Consider the following 18,128-nt stretch of genomic DNA (forward strand, 5'->3'; position numbering starts at 1 on the left):
CATATCCCTTCTCCTGACCCAGGGATCGAACCCACATCTGCATTGTCAGGCAGGTTCTTTACCACTGAACCAAAAGGGAAGCCCATCTCTGTTGTTAAATGGAGTCAAAAAATATCCTGACTGATGTTTAACTTCGGTGTAAAACCCCTACTACTTTGTGCAAAATAGCGTGCAGAAAGAATTTGGATTACAGAATTGATCCCTGAAACCTCTAATGTTCTAGTAATATAGGCAATGTGAGACCTCACATTTTATTTGATTATATGATTTCTACATTTTATGATTTTATTTAAGTAGATCTGAAACTGCTTCTAGAGGAAAGATTGGCTGTCATGAAAGTCCTTCTTGTGTCCCATGTCCATGCAGAAAGCCAATAAGGAACATAAAGTTTACTTCTCAATCTTAATGAAATTATATCAAACTTTTCAGTAGTACATGTGATATTTTCTAAGCTCTCACTGGGAAATACTTCTTTGATAGGTTGGGTATAATTTGGCCAAAAAGCAAGCACTTAATGCTGCTGCTGCTGCTAAGTCGCTTCAATCCTGTCCAACTCTGCACGACCCCATGGACTGCAGCCTACCAGGCTCCTCCGTCCATGGAATTTTCCAGGCAAGAGTACTGGAGTGGGTTGCCATTGCCTTCTCTGCACTTAATGAGAGCATGCTATTATATTGCAATTATAATAATATTTAATAATTAAATAATATTGTTATAATAAGTATAAATTTTCAAGCTAAAGCAGTATATATATTATATGTAATCTTATTTAATTCTCATAACAATACTACAAGGGCCAATATTAATAAATAGTGTATACTAAAGTCTTACTCTTTGCCAGCACGCTTGGGATCTGGGCCTTATTCTAGAATTAACTTACCTAATTTTTAATAAGCTAACATTTAATTTGAAGTTAGTAACTCTCTACTTCTTTTTTATGAATGAGGAAACCAAAGTTTATAAAGTTATGGGCATTGCGTGTTAGCTGCTTTAGATTCTAGAACATATTCACTCAATGTTGACAATTCGAGGTACTACATACAAGAGCCATAACCTTGAATCAGTTGTCTATTTCAATCCACTTTCCTCTAACTTCAATGATCAAAGTAAAGTGACGTTAATAACCTACCACCCTGGTATCTCACTCTTGGTCTCAAAGCAGTTTACTCAAGTGTCTGGGCATCTTTGTCTGTTGTGAATGTGGCCATAACTGGATACAGATTAAGAAATACTTATGGAACATCAACTGACTGTGGTTATTTTACTACTTACTTTAATGCTTTAGTAACTTATTTAGGGGAGGAAGCCAAGAAGGCATATATGTATCTATCTGAATAAGAATATTCATGACAATAGCACCAGTCTATGTTCAGTCTGACTCCTTTCAGTGTTTGCCCTTCACTGCATCTCATTTATTTTATCTTAAGTAAGGGTCTATTCATGATTGAACCATCTTCCCAAGATTGATATATTAAAATGTGTGAGGGGCAAGACAGCACTTAGCAGCATTAATGACTAGCTTGATTTTATAGATGTTAAAAAGCTTAGGAGCAATAAAAAATAAAAACATGGAATGTTTGCTTAACGAATTCCAGTTTCACTGGGAACCTAAACATCATTTACTTTCTCACAAGACTTCCTTCCACTTTTCCAGATTTAAAAGAATAAATAATTTATATAAAAAAGCTATTATGGTAGGGTGATTAGAAGTGCTAATTCTTATCTCAAAAGGCATTTTCATGAGTCTCAGTTCCATTATTTACTAGCTATATGAACTTGGGAATTCACTTAATTTATTCTTGGGTCAGTTTTTTTTTTTTTTTTTCTGTAACAGAGAATAAATAGCAATATTTACATCATAGGATTTTTGTGATGAGTTAAAACATGAAAGAATTTAGAGCTACACTTAGCACATACAAAATAAACAATAAATATTGAGTAAGTTCAGTCACTCAGTTGTGTCCGATTCTTTGCAACCCCATGGACTGCAGCATGCCATGCCTCCCTGTCCATCACCAACTCCCGGAGTTCACTCAGACTCATGTCTGTTGAGTTGATGATGCCATCCAACCATCTCTTCCTCTGTTGTCCCCTTCTCCTTCCCACCTTCAATCTTTCCCGGCATCAGGGTCTTTTCCAATGAGTCAATTCTTCATATCAGGTGGCCAAAGTATTGGAGTTTCAGTTTCAGCAGCAGTCCTTCCAATGAATATTCAGGACTGATTTCCTTTAGGATGGACTGATTGGATCTCCTTGCTGTACAAGGGACTCAAGAGTCTTCTCCAACACACACTTCAAAAGTATCAATTCTTTTTTTGATGCTCAGCTTTTTTATAGTCCAACTCTCATATCCATACATGACTACTGGAAAAACCATTACTTTGACGAGACAGATCTTTGTTGGCAAAGTAATGTCTCTGCTCTTTAATATGCTGTCTAGGTTGATCATATCTTTTCTTCCAAGGAGCAAGGGTCTTTTAATTTCATGGTTGCAGTCACCATCTGCATTTTGGAGTCCAAAAAAACAAGGTCTCTCACTGTTTCTATTTTTCCCCATCTATTTGCCATGAAGTGATGAGACCAGATCCATGATCTTAGTTTTCTGAATGTTGAGCTTTAAGCCAACTTTTTCACTCTCCTCTTTCACTTTGATCAAGAGGCTCTTTAGATCTTCGTTGCTTTCTGCCATAAGGGTGGTGTCATCTGCAGATCTGAGGTTATTGATATTTCTCCCAGCAATCTTGATTTCAGCTTGTGCTTTATCTTCCCAGCATTTTACGATGTATTCTGCATATGAATTAAATAAGCAGGGTGACAATACACAGCTTTAATGTATTCCTTTCCTAATTTGGAACCAGTCTGTTGTTCCTTATCTGATTCTAACTGTTGCTTCTTGACCTGCATACAGGTTTCTCGGGAGTCAGGTATTCCCATCTCTTTAAGAATTTTCCACAGTTTATTGTGTACCACACAGTCAAAGGCCTTGGCATAGTCCGTAAAGCAGAAGTAGATGTTTTTCTGGAACTTTCTTGCTTTTTCAATAATCCGATGGATGTTGGCAATTTAATCTCTGGTTCCTCTGCCTTTTGTAAATCCACCTTGAACATCTGGAAGTTCATGGTTCACATACTGTAGAAGCCTGGCTTGGAGAATTTTGAGCATTACTTTGCTAGTGTGTGAGATGAGTGCAATTGTGTGGTAGTTTGAGCATTCTTTGGCATTGTCTTTCTTTGGGATTGGAATGAAGACTGACCTTTTCTAGTCCTGGAGTCACTGCTGAGTTTTCCAAATTTGCTGGCATATTGAGTGAAGCACTTTCACAGCATCATCTTTCAGGATTTGAAATAGCTCAACTGGAATTCCATCACCTCCACTAGCTTTGTTTGTAGAGATGCTTCCTAAGGCGCTCTTGACTTCACATTCCAGGATGTCTGGCTCTAGGTGAATGATCACACCATCGTGATTATCTGGGTCATGACGATCATTTTTGTGTATTAGTTAAACAGTAATATTATTATTAATTCTATTGGGTTCTCAACAGATACTGCTGATTAGTTTCAAGGTATTGTAGGAAGGAACTCATGCGTTTGGTCCTATACACTCAAGGAAATGAATTCTGCCAATAACAACCTGAGTAAGTTTTCACTGGGCCCTCTTCTAATAGAGCCTTAAATGAGACAGCAGGGTCTAGATGACACCCTGTTTATAGCATCATAACGTCCTAAAAAAGAGCCCAATTTTCTATACCCAGACTCCTGGTTCACAGAAAAATATGAGTTAATAAATGTGTTATCTTTTAGAGAGCAATAGATAGCTAATAACAGGAGTGGAGAAGTGGAAGTAATTATGACATTTCCAGTTTCAGAGTCTACTTTTTAAATTTATTTTAATTGGTGGATATTTACTTTAAAATATTGTGATGGTTTTTGCCATATATTAATATGAATCAGCCATAGGTATACATGTATCCCTTCCATCCTCAACCCCGCTCCCATCTCCCTCTCCACCCTATTCCTCCAGGTTGTCATCAAGCATCAGCTTTGGGTGCCATGCATCATACATCAAACTCACCCTGGGAGACTCTACTTTCATATTGTATTAAATTTGAGTTATTACTTGCTATATGGAAGTCAAATGGTCAGGTTCTAAGGACAGTTTGACTTGGCAGTGGTTGTGATCTTTTACAGAGCAGTTTCAGCAAGTCAGCAGGCTCTGAACCAGATTCAGTGGGTCAAAGTTAACCAGAGTTTAACACTGCTGACAGAAAGTCCTATAGATGGCAGTTCCAAAAAGAAAAATCTTTCTTCACTGAAAGGAAAAAGGAAATAAATGGGTAGACTGAAGAAAAGATAGAGTTAAAGGCACATTCATTTATGGTAAAGAAAGGGGAGTAGATAACTTAGGAAAAGTAAGGAAAGAGGGAAAGGACTATGTTTGTTAATGAAGAGGATGAAATCTCTTAAAGGCACAGATTTAGAATAAGGCAAAAGAAGAGTCAGATAACCCTCTACATCTGAAAAACTGGGTAAAAGCCGTACTTAAATCACATAGGTGTTGGGTAAATATAACAAGACGATAAATATAAAGCTTCTAACACAGTGTCTACCTGTAGCAAACAAGAAAGGGTATCACCTACAACTAATTTTATGATTATTAAACATACCAAGAGATGATTGGAAGAATAGGGTTTGGAGGTAGCAAAAGGAAACATAAATGCATATTGATTAATATATACATATATATATATATATATATATATATATATATATATATATAATTTTTTTTTTTTCCAAGAAGAGAAAGGAGTGCTAGATGAGTGAAGAACCTACTGTTGGGAACCATTACAATACTTGGATGTAGGTAACTGGAGGAAGTTTGTCTTCAGTTGCAGGCTCCATGAGTGCTTAGTAATGAAGGCATGTTCTGGCTGTGTGCTCTCCTCTAATTTTAATCTAACTTTCTGAACATCAGCTTAACTCTAATCTTTTTTTTTGTTAAAGGAGAGGCATTAAAAATACCAGGCTCCTAGAGTAGCTGAATCTTGTTTAGAATAAGTTCTATCCTGAAATGTATGAAATTGTCTTTAATTCGGATGCAAGACATGTTATGCTTCTTGTTTTTAGAAATTGTGTTTAACTGTGTGACTGAGTAATCGAATCTTTGTCTTAAATTTTGCATCTTCAGTTTGCGTTAGCAACCTTTCACACACGTCTAGGCTGAAGTGTTAATCTTGTATTGAACTCTGGGTTGGTTAATGTGCTTTCTCATCATGTTACCTTCACACTCAGCTCCAATTTACAAATCTCACCAGTATAGGCAATTTTGCTATCTTTTCACAAGATGACAGAATTCTTGGTTCAATGATGAAGTGTGAAAACCTTGCCACTATATAATAAATGTGGTGCATGATATTAGAGGCTTTATTTTTCAAATCACTAATGCAGTTTTGATTTGCTGGAAAGATTTTAAAGGAAAGAAACAGTTTAGTTCACCCCTCCTAAATTTTCAAACTACCTGATTAAAGAAAAGTCAAGGAACACAACCAAACTGGATATATGCTTAATTACTGGTAGGTTTCATTTCGTGTTTGCCTATTTTTAGACTATAAGGATAACTATAACTAGAATAGACAAATATGGCAAACAATCTAATAAATGTAAAATAGACAAGTACTTAAATAATTGAAAATAATTAAAGTGATATGTAAATAATATTAACTAGTTTAAGTCTTTTTATTGATGCATATAAAAGATGGAAATTTTTTCCTTAAAAATTCATGCAGTAATAACCAGTACTGGTACATATGTACGCTCTGAGAGTCTCAAATATAAATGATCAAAGAACCTGTTTTTAAAATTGTCCTTTTTTTTCTTCTCTTAAAAGAAATTAAATTCATTTGAAAGGATATGGGTGTGTTAGGCAGAGATGGATTTAGCATAAAGCTAAAGAAACTCTTTAAAGTTTCTGAAGAAGGGCTTTTCACTTCTTAGGGCCTTTGAGAGTTGTGGATATGCACAGTGTTCTAGGTGGGGAAGAAAAATCAACTTGCAATAAGGATACCTTCTTATGAAAACATTTTTAACAAATTCTCTAAAAAATTGGAAGCAAAAAGGACCTGAGTCTACAAACAAACCTTCAATATTTTGTTGTGAGTTCCTTTTTTTTTTTTCAAGTAGGAATCATCATTTTGTTATGAAATTATGTTCAATTCAGTTCTGTCACTCAGTTGAGTCTGAATCTTTGCAATCCTACTGACTCCAGCACACTATGCTTCCCTGTCCGTCACCAATTCCCAGGGCTTGTTCAAACTCATTTCCATGAGTCGGTGATGCCATCCAACCATCTCATCCTCTGTCATCCCCTTCTCCTCCCGCCTTCAGTCTTTCCCACAATCAGGGTCTTTTCCAACAAGTCAGTTCTTCACATCAGGTGGCCAAAGTATTGGAGCTTCAACGTTAGCATCAGTCCTTCCAATGAATATTCAGGACTGATTTCCTTTAGGATGGACTGGTTGGATCACCTTGCACTGTAAGGGACTCCCAAGAGTCTTCTCCAACACCACAGTTCAAAAGCATCAATTCTTCGTGCTCATCTTTCTTTATGGTAGAACTCTCGCATCCAAACATGACTAATGGAAAAACCATAACTTTGACTAGATAGACCTTTGTTGGCAGAGCAACATCTCTGCTTTTTAAAACACTATTCAGGTTTGTCATATCTTTTCTTCCAAAGACCAAGCATCTTTTAATTTCATGACTGCAATTACCATCCACAAGTGATTTTAGAGCCCAAGAAAATAAGGTCTGTCACTGTTTTCCATTGTTTCCCCTTCAATTTGCCATAAAGTGATGGGACAGCATGCCATGATCTTAGTATTTTAAATGTTGAGTTTTAAGCCAGCTTTTTCACTCTCCTCTTTCATTTTCATCAAGAGGCTCTTTAGTTCCTACTCATTTTCTGCCATAAAGGTGGTGTCATCTGCATATCTGAGGTTATTGATGTTTCTCCTGGCAATCTTGATTCCAGCTTGTGCTTCATCCATCCTGGAATTTTGCATGAAGTACTCTACATATAAGTTAAATAAGCAGGATGACAATATACAGCCTTGATGCACTCCTTTCCCAATTTGGAACCAATCCATTGTTCCATGTTTGGTTCTAACTGTTCTTTCTTGACCTGCATGAGGTTCCTCAGGAAGCCTGTGAAGTGGTCTGGTATATCCATCTCTTTAAGAATTTTCCACAGTTTGTTGTGATCCACATAAAGGATTTAGCATAGTCAATGAAACAGACACAGATGTTTTTCTGGAATCCCCTTGCTTTTTCTGTGATCCAGCAGATGTTGGCAATTTGATCTCTGGTTCCTCTGTCTTTTCTGAATCCAGCTTGAACATCTGCAAGTTTTCAGTTCATATACTATGAAGCCTAGCTTGGAGAATTTTCAGCATTACTTTACTAGCATGTGAGATGAGTGCCAATTGAGCGGTTGTTTGAACAATCTTTGGCATTGCCTTTCTTTCGGACTGGAATGAAAACTGACCTTTTCCAGTCCTGTGTCCACTGCTGACTTTTCCAAATTTGCTGGCATATCGAATGCAGAACTTTCAAGGCATCATTTTTTTAGGATTTTAAATAGCTCAGCTAGAATTCCATCACTTCCAGTAGCTTTGTTCATAGTGATGCCTCCGAAGGCCCACTGACTTCACACTCCAGGATGTCTGGCTCTAGGTGAATGATCACACCATCGTGATTATCTGGGTTGTGAAGATCTTTTTTGTATAGTTCTTCTGTGTATTCTTGCCACCTATTCTTAATATCTTTTGCTTCTGTTAAGTCCATACCATTTCTGTCCTTTATTGTGCCCATCTTTGCATGAAATATTCCCTTGGTATCTCTAATTATCTTGATGACATCTCTAGTCAATTAGTGCCCAATTATGTACTTACATTCTTTTTCTTTAAGGGGAATATCAAACAAACTGTAAGCTCAAGAACACATCAAAACCTGGATCTTGCTTTTGGGCTAAGCATGATAGTGTAAGGAATTACCTTGGTGTTGCCTCTGTGCTTTGGGAAGCCTTATATTCTAAATGTGCATATACCTAGGTTGATTGTTCGCACCAGAATATTTTCCATGGAAATGTTTTACATTGTTGTTGATTGTGTAGCACAGGCTGTTGAAGTCCATTGAATTCATAAATAACTAGAACTATAGCTTTCAGCCTTTAGTCCTTTTTGTGACTTACTGCTTCCTCCCTGGAGTGAGAGCGAGAAGAGGGAAAAAGAGGAGAGGCAGAGGAAGGGGAGCAGGGATAAAGAAAAAGGAGGCTTATGGGGAGAAGGTAGGAGAGATCAAGGAAGAAGGAGGATGGAAGATGGAAGAAAGGAAGGAGAGGAGGGAAAAGAGGTATATTCTTTATCCCCTTGCTCATGAAAGTTTTAGGCACAGTTTTGAAATCGGAAGCATTGCTTATGAGAATCTCCAATATCAGGTCTCTAACATCTGCTCCATTGTGGCATGCTTGATTTTCTAATAGCATTTGTCTTACCTGTTAAACTAAACTCTCACCTAATGGGCATGATCCATCTCTGATATTAGAAGTGTGAGCACCTGAATGAAGAAAATTATTCCAGTAAGAGAAAGAGCAATTGCTGCTTCCTCCCAAAGTGTCTTAACTTTGAAAAGAAGATGTTTAATTTCTCATTTAGATTTCCTGTTAAGGCACAATCAGCGAGTGTGCACGTATACGTGGCAGTGTGGTGCTGATGCTGGTGATGGGCAGGGGATAATAGTGGGCATAGTTTGGGCATCCAGAGCACCTGGGCAGACCTGGGGACAAGAGACTGGGCCAGGTCAGTTTGTCTAAGTTGTTCTTTTTTTTCTGGAGTGTCTTTGCTACCTTCTTACCTATGTATATGGATTATCTAATGCTGCAAGTTTGAAACTGACAGCTACTTTTCTATGAAGACTTCCTGTGTCAGCCACTTCCATCAGTCACTTCAGTGCATGTCAAGGCATTGTGTTCATACATGGTTTCTCTGTTCACACCTTACATACAAGTAAGGTCCCAACATAATTCCTATGACCATGTCCATTAGTTTTGTCTGTGAAAGTAGAGTAGATGAAACTTAAAATCTAATTTTCAGCTCAGTTCTTTCAGACAAAACCACATGCTGAATGGAGAGTTCAGTCACTGCTTCCTTCTGTCATGATTAACTTTATATCCTTGTGGAACAGGAGGGGTTCTATGTGTTTTGGAGTTGTTCCCAGAGAGAAAGGGAATGGTAGCTAAATGGGTATGAATTTTTGGTTCATATATCTTTTCTTCTATATGATAACATCGTGACTTTCTTTTCCTAAATCTTTGGACTGTTTTCTCTTTTTTGTATTGATGTGGAGATGATTTAAACATAGCATTAGTTTCAGGCATACAGCAAACTGCTTCAGCTATGCATAAATATGTATAGGGGCTTCCCACGTGGTACAGTGGTAAAGAATCCACCTGCCAATACAGGAGATACATGAGACCAGAGATCCCTGGGTCAGGAAGATCCCCTGGAGGAGAAAGTGGCAACCCATTCCAATATTCTTGCCTGGAAAACTCCGCAGACGGAGGAGCCTAGTTGCTACAGTCCATGGGGTCATGAAAGAGTCAGACACGAATGAGCAACTGAACTAGTGACCAAATGTACTTATCTATATTATTTTTTTTTTCTTTTCCGTTATACTTTATTACAAGATGTTGAACATAGTTCCCAGTGCTAATGCACTGAATCCTTTTTGTTCATCTAGTTTATATGTGGTAGTGTGTATCTGTTAATCCCATATTCCCAGTTTATACCTCCCCTATTTCTACTTTGATAACCATAGTGTTTTCCATGTCTATGAGTCTCTTTCTGTTTTGCAAAGCAGTTCGTTTACACTATTTTTTTTAGATTCCATATGTAAGTGATACCATATAATATTTGTCTCTGTCTGACTTACTTCACAGTATGGTAATCTCTAGGTCCATCCCTGTTGCTGCAAATGGTATTATTTCATTATTTTATATGGCTGGGTAGTAGTCCATTGTATATATACACTTTTCACAATAGCCAAGACATGGAAGCAACCGAAGTGTCCATCAATAGATGAATGGATAAAGGCGAATTCACTTTTAACTATCGTCTCATTGCCTTGTCAATGAAAAATTCTCCCCATGTATTGCAAAACACCACTTAACCACTCAATCTTAGATACCTTCCCTGCCCAAATCAGGGCCATCTAAAAGACCAAAGGAAGTATATTCTGATAACACAGTGCTCCAGGCAGGGAAGAGGAACTGGCAGCAGTTGTGCTTTCCTTTTGTCCACGAAGTTAAACAGCAGCAAACTGCATTTACCTTACTTTCTTTCCATTTCCTTATGCAAGTAGTCATCAGATTGGAGACAAAGTGAAAATACTTAGTTCATTTAATGAAGTTAAACCTAATAGGAGCTTTGTTTAATTATCTAAGAGCAGAGTCAGTCAGAGATTGCTGCTGAGAAAATGATGGATCCAGTGAAAGCACTTTCATCTGGTGCTAACCTGCTGGCTGCAGTTTTTTTGGTGTGCATATTAATTGTAAAGGGGAAATTTTATGTATCATTTAGATGGAACCTTTATAATTCAAGCCTCCTTTATGTACAGTGCAAAATGTATGCTTAGTTTTTCCAGTAACACTTGGGGAAATGCCTTGTAAATGGGTGTATAAATTTGTTTAATTAATCAAACAAAGGGAAAGCTTTTAGAGAGCAAAATCATGACGGGAACTTAAAAGAAGGAAATTAAAAGGATAAAGCTTATTACTGCCTAGTAATTTCAATTTATGCTGTAAATAAAATAGGTTTAGAAGCAAAGCCAGTGCAAATATGCCTCTATAGCAGGTTCTCCGGTATAACTGGCCGTGGCCCAAGAATTACCAATGGGCTCTAAGTCAATATTGTTTTTTGAGTGTCCTTGGACTATTGAATTTATTAAGTGGTTTGTATGTAAGTGAAGACATTCTCTGGGTAACCTTGCCTATACTCCACATGTGATTTCTGAGTCACCAACTAGGCACAGGAGGTTAATTCTGAGAGCCAGGAGTTTTCACATTGATCTTGGAAATGATACTACTCTACAGTTAAAACTTATTTTAAAAGTTGTAGTGATTTGGGGATTATTGTAAGTTATTTCTTTTCATATATACTTCAAATGTTTGTTGCTTATTTCCAAGAAATTTGAGCAAACTGTTAGAGAAATTAACTTCAATTAAAGTCCTTAATTTATGGTAAACGGACCATGTGAACATGCTGTTCTTGTGGGCAATGGTGATGCTCCACTCACCCCTCTGACTTCAAAGAGGGTCTATGGGTCAAAGATGAGTGTATTACTGGGGGCATTATTATAGATGCAGAGGTTTGGGTCCCATGCCAGAACTGCTGATTCAGCATCTGCATTTTAGCAAAATCTCAAGTTAGAGAACAATTCTAGCTAATGAGGGTTTGCGGGGCAAACCTCCTTCTTGTTCCCTAGGGAATTAGTATTTGTATTTGTACTTGGCACTGTATTGATTTATAACTTTATAGCAGTAAGTGTGCCACCATTTTTTTTAATGTATTGAGGGGTTTATGTCACCTCTCTTCTAATAGTTTGTAATAATAATTTAAAATAATTCAGTATAGGCAAATTGCTGCTGCTGCTACTGCTGATAAATCGCTTCAGTCGTGTCTGACTCTGTGCGACCCCATAGAGGGCAGCCCACCAGGCTCCCCCGTCCCTTGGATTCTCCAGGCAAAAACACTGGAGTGGGTTGTCATTTCCTTCTCCAATGCATGAAAGTGAAAAGTGAAAGTGCAAGTGAAGTCACAACCCCATGGACTGCAGCCTACCAGGCTCCTCCATCCATGGGATTTTCCAGGCAAGAGTACCGGAGTGGGGTGCCATTACCTTCTCCAATTGAAAGGTTATTTGAGCCATGGAAATTAAGAACTCTAAATTGTTCTCAGTTTGGATAAAGCAAGAGTTCAACTATTATCCAAGTTCTGAGAGTGTAGGATAAGTCAAGTACTAGTCATTTTTGCAAATTGTTCCCTCCCCGCTGGGAGAAAAAGGTTTACATTGTTTTCAAGTTTCTCTATAAGTTATACTTCGCTACCTTTCGTAATTGAAAATGATTTTGTTCTTAGTGATTTAATTATTTGTCACTAGATTTCTCATCTAGGCATTTGTGTTAACAGTTGTAAAAACCAAAAATACAGTATACTGTATAAATAGATAATATTTATTGAGAACTCTTCTATATGCCAGGAATTCTTCTAAATTTTTAATGTATTAACTCATTTAATTTACACAGTAACCCTATAGATTAAATACTATTGTTAGACCCATTTTACCCTTGTAGAAAGTGAAGCACAGGAATGTTAAATGACTTTCCCAAAGTCACACAGCAAGCTCATAATAGAAATACGAATGTAAGTAGTCTTTCTTCAGAAACAACACTCTTAACGCTAAACAGTGTAAATGCCCAATAGCATACGGAGGCTCTGGGAAAGGGAATGTGTTTGGGTTGGGAGAATCCAGTCCCTTGCTCCCGTAAGACTCAAGTCCTTGTTTTCTTGCTGTCTAACACCCAGACATTGTTCTCAGCTTCTGCAAGCCACTCACTTTCAGGTCCTCTACACAGAGCTGTTAGGTTGACAAGCCGCATCCTAAGAAAACTGGCTTACTGCTTTGAAATGGAGAGAGTTAAAATGCTGTTTCTGGAGAGGTGCTAAGAAACAAAAAGAACTGCCATTTCTGTCAAGTTACTGAATGTTTCATCTGATTGCTTGAGTCACAGGCAAAATAGCTGGAGGCTAGACAGGTATATTGCTCTTTTAAAAACAGATGGTGGAGCTCACAAGGGATTTGAGAGGGAGAGAAAGCAGAAACTTGAACAGAGTAAGTGATTTCTATAAAAGGAGCAATCTTATACATCATAGTAGATACAAAACCATCAGTGCATTCGTTGATCTCTATTACCTTTCTAAACGTTGTGTGCTGTCTATTAATAAAATGTTCACCCTATGATCTTTTTTGCCAAACTTTTAATATCAAACTTTGAAAACATATTATATAACACTTCTATTATCTTTTTTGTATTTTTATTTATTTTTAAATTAATTTATTAACTTTAATTGGAGGCTAATTACATTACAATGTTGCAGTGGTTTTTGCCAAACATCGACATGAATCAGCCACGGGTGCACATGTGTTCCCATTCTGGATGGGGAACACTTCTATTGTTATGTTCAATATTGTGATGGTTTTTGCCATACATCAACATGAATTGGCCACAGGTATACATGTGTACCCCTCATCCTGAATCCCCCTGCCACCTCCCTCCCCACTCTACCCCTCCCAGTTGTCCCAGAGCACTGGCTTTGTGTGCCTTGATTCGTGCATCAAACTTACACTAGCCATCTATCTGACAAACGATAATGGAAATGTTTCAATGCTATTTTCTCAAATCACCCACCCTCGCCCTCTCCCACAGAGTCCAAAAGTCCGTTGTTTCCATCTGTGTCTCCTTTGCTGCACTGTGTCACAGCAAGATCCTCTGCGACCCACTTCCTAGAGTAATGGAAATAAAATAAACAAATGGGACCTAATTAAACTTAAAAGCCTTTGCACTACGAAGGAAACTATAAGCAAAGTGAAAAGATAGCCCTCAGAATGGGAGAAAATAACAGGAAATGAAACAACTTATAGAGAATTAATCTTCAACATATACAAGCAGTTCATGTACCTCAATACCAGAAAAACAAATAACCCAATCAAAACATGGGCATTTCTCCAAAGAAGGCATACAGATGGCTAATAAATGCATGAAAAAATGCTCAACATCACTCATTATCAGAGAAATGTAAATCAAAACCACAATGAGATATCATCTCACACTGGTCAGAAGGACCATCATCAAAAAATCTATGAACAGTAAACGCTGGGAGGGTGTGGAGAAAAGGGAACCCTTTTAACACTGTTGGTGGGAATACAGACTGGAACAGGCACAATGAAGAATAGTGTGGATATTCCTTAAAAAACTGGGAATAGAACTACCTTATGCCCAGAAATCCCATTGTTGGGCATACACCCCAAGGAAATCAGAATTGAAAGAGACACATATACCCCAATGTCCATTGCAGCACTATTTACAATAGCTAGAACAATGGAACCTAGATGCCCATTGACAGATGAATGGATGTTCATCAGCCAATGAATGAATAAGAAAGTTGTGGTGTATATATAAAATGGAATATTACTCAGCTATAAAAAGGAATGCATTTGAATCAGTTCTGATGAGGCAGATGAACCTGGAGTCTGTTATACACAGTGAAGTAAGTCAGAAAGAGAAACACAAATAATGTATATTAACACATATATGAGGAATTTAGAAAGATGATACTAAAGATCCTATATTCTAGATGTTTTTAATTTATTGCCTGAGTTTATATATCATAATTGAGGGTCCTGACTGTCTGGTGAATACAAATATATTTATTAAATTAATTTACTGCTCTTACATTGATAAAACATTTCAGTTCAGGTCAGTTAAGTCACTCAGTCTTGTCTGACTCTTTGTGTCCCCATGAATCACAGCACGCCAGGCCTCCCTGTCCATCACCAACTCCCGGAGTTCACTCAAACTCATGTCCATCAAGTTGGTGATGCCAGCCAGCCATCTCATCCTCTGTCGTCCCCTTCTCCTCCTGCCCCCAATCCCTCCCAGCATCAGAGTCTTTTCCAATGAGTCAACTCTTCGCATGAGGTGGCCAAAGTACTGGAGTTTCAGTTTTAGCATCACTCCTTCCAATGAACACCCAGGGCTGATCTCCTTTAGGATGTACACGTTGGATCTCCTTGCAGTCCAAGGGACTCTCAAGAGTCTTCTCCAACACCACAGTTCAAAAGCATCAATTCTTTGGTGCTCAGCTTTCTTTATAGTCCAACTCTCACATCCATATGTGACCACTGGAAAAACCATAGCCTTGACTAGATGGACCTTTGTTGGCAAAGTAATGTCTCTGCTTTTCACTATGCTATCTAGGTTGGTCTAACTTTCCTACTAAGGAGTAAGCATCTTTTAATTTCATGGCTTCAATCACCATCTGCAGTGATTTTGGAGCCCCCCAAAAATAATGTCTGACACTGTTTCCCATCTATTTCCCATAAAACATTTAGTTTTGCTATAAAATACATTATTGGAAAAGCAAAGTTAGGGATGACAATTCTATCTAGGGCAGGTTGCTTATTGCTAAGTTGGAAGAAGGTATTTTTCTAAAAAATTTACCTGCAACAGATATTGTAAAATGATGCAATCATAAACAAATATTAACATGGCATGTACCTTAACCACAAAAAAGCAAATGCCTCATGGCAATACATTTTTTAAAAATGCTTATTTGAAGAAGAGGTCTTGGCCTTTGTAGATCCAGAGAATGCTACTGACCAATTTTAAAAATATTTGTCCAAAATGGGAATGTATGTAGAAACATTCATGATATCTGGCATAATCATATTTGCAAAACTGCATAGTTTTAAGTGTTTAGGCTAAAATAATGGATAAAGAGTAAAGTAAACCAAGCATGGTGATCAAACACATATCATAGCCTCATATACACAGATTTCTTAATCTGTGACCTACTTAGCTCTTTATTAATGTGTGATAATTTCATTTTTACTTACTATTATCATTAATTGACCAGATATAAAGGGGTATGTAATTCAATTCAGAAGCCATTTAAGTGTATATAGATAGGGAGTTTTAATAGCATTTTACAAAGAGTACCATTGTCTCCTGTAGACGCTCAGATTTCTGAAGGCAGAAATCTGGCTTGCTCATGTTTATAAGCTTCTAGGATACAGCAGTGTTTGGCATATAGTGTCAACCACTCTACAATTATTTAATTTTAAGTCATCAAAGAAAATTGTGAAAGTAAACAGTAATTAGTAGATGGCATCATTATGGAACATCTAGGGTAGAAAATATTTGAGAAGCAGTTTTCCTTATTTTCTTTCCTTGGGAGAATGCCATATTGAAAAATATGATAGGAGATGAAAAAAGATACGTAAAAATAACATCTCTATTTAATGCGGCTGAACTTCATATTAATATTTGATTAAGTTAAATGAGTCAAGTACGATCCTGCAGTGTGACTGTAAAAATAAGAATGCAACTTGTTTTTTAATATAAATTTATTTATTTTAATAGGAGGTTAATTATTTTACAATATTGTATGGGTTTTGCCATACATCAACATGAATACGCCACAGGTATACACATGTTTCCCATCCTGAACCCCCCCTCCCTCCTCCCTCCCCGTACCATCCCTCTGGGTCGTCCCAGTGCACCAGCCCCAAGCATCCAGTATCATGCATTGAACCTGGACTGGCGATTCATTTCATATATGATATTATACATGTTTCAATGCCATTCTCCCAAATCATCCCACCCTCTCCCTCTCCCACAGAGTCCAAAAGACTGTTCTATACATCTGTGTCTTTTTTGCTATCTCGCATACAGGGTTATCGTTACCATCTTTCTAAATTCCATATATATGCGTTAGTATACTGTATTGGTGTTTTTTCTTTCTGGCTTATTTCACTCTGTATAATCGGCTCCAGTTTCATCCACCTCATTAGAACTGATTCAACTGTATTCTTTTTAATGGCTGAGTAATACTCCATTGCGTATATGTACCACAGCTTTCTTATCCATTCATCTGCTGATGGACATCTAGGTTGCTTCCACGTCCTGGCTATTACAAACAGTGCTGCGATGAACATTGGGGTACACGTTGTCTCTTTCAATTCTGGTTTCCTCAGTGTGTATGCCCAGCAGTGGGATTGCTGGCTCATAAGGCAGTTCTATTTCCAGTTTTTTAAGGACTCTCCACACTGTTCTCCATAGTGGCTGTACTAGTTTGCATTCCCACCAACAGTGTAGGAGGGTTCCCTTTTCTCCACACCCTCTCCAGCATTTATTGCTTGTAGACTTTTGGATTGCTGCATTTCTGCTACTGCTGTTGCTCAGTCACCCAGTCGTGTTCAACTTTTTGTGACCTCATGGGCTGCAGCATGCCAGGCCTAGTATTTCTGTAAATTAGCATATTTAAGACTTCCCTGGTGGCTCAGATGGTAAAGTGTCTGCCTACAATGCAGGAGGCCTGGGTTCGATCCCTGGGTTGGGAAGATCCTCTGGAGAAGGAAATGGCAACCCACTCCAGTACTCTTTCTTGGAAAATCCCATGGATGGAAGAGCCTGGTAGGCTACAGTCCGTGTGGTTGCAAAGAGTCGGACATGACTGAGCAACTTCACCTTCACCTTACCTTATTACAAACTTAGTCTTGCTGTCCTTCAAGTACCAAAGTTTAGCAGTATATCTTATACAAGCTCTTTATTAGCAGTACCAGCATTATTCTTAGAAAAGGAAAAAAGGAGTGTAAATCTAATTATATAAGTGCAACATATAAATATTAAAATTTAAAAATAAAGTTAGAGAGGCAAAAAGCTTAGAAGAAACAAACTATTTAATCTCATCAAATGTAAAATATTATTAGAATGCATGGGAAGACCATGTATCTCTCTTATATGGAAATAATTTTTACCACACATAGATTTTCTCTCCATAAGATTATACATATACAGATCCAATTAGAAACACAAAAGTGATGTAAGGGGGGAATTGGTTTAGTGATTTTTTTTTTTTTTGTATTAGTACGTCTCATGTTTTAAATAACAAATACTACCTGAGACTAGTCCAGAAATTTTAAGAGAAGAGTCAGGAAAAGAAAAAAAATTGTCTGATGGCAGAAGACAGCTTAAAGACATCATAAGCAAATAAACAAGATTTTGGCCAAAGTGAAGCAAATGGTGCTGACACAAAGTGACTATCCTTCTAAAAGAACATAAAATTGAACCCCTACCTTTACCATATGTACTGGTTTCTTAATGACAAGTAAAACATATTATTATTTTTAAATTATTTTCCTAGTATGCACATTCAATGGTATGCACAGATATAACGTCTGTTCAACAAATACATGTTAATTTGTTCAAATGATAAAATTGAAAATAATTTTGTGTCT

This window comes from Budorcas taxicolor, chromosome 6 (assembly GCF_023091745.1).
Source record: "Budorcas taxicolor isolate Tak-1 chromosome 6, Takin1.1, whole genome shotgun sequence".
In the NCBI taxonomy this organism is placed as follows: Eukaryota; Metazoa; Chordata; class Mammalia; order Artiodactyla; family Bovidae; genus Budorcas; species Budorcas taxicolor.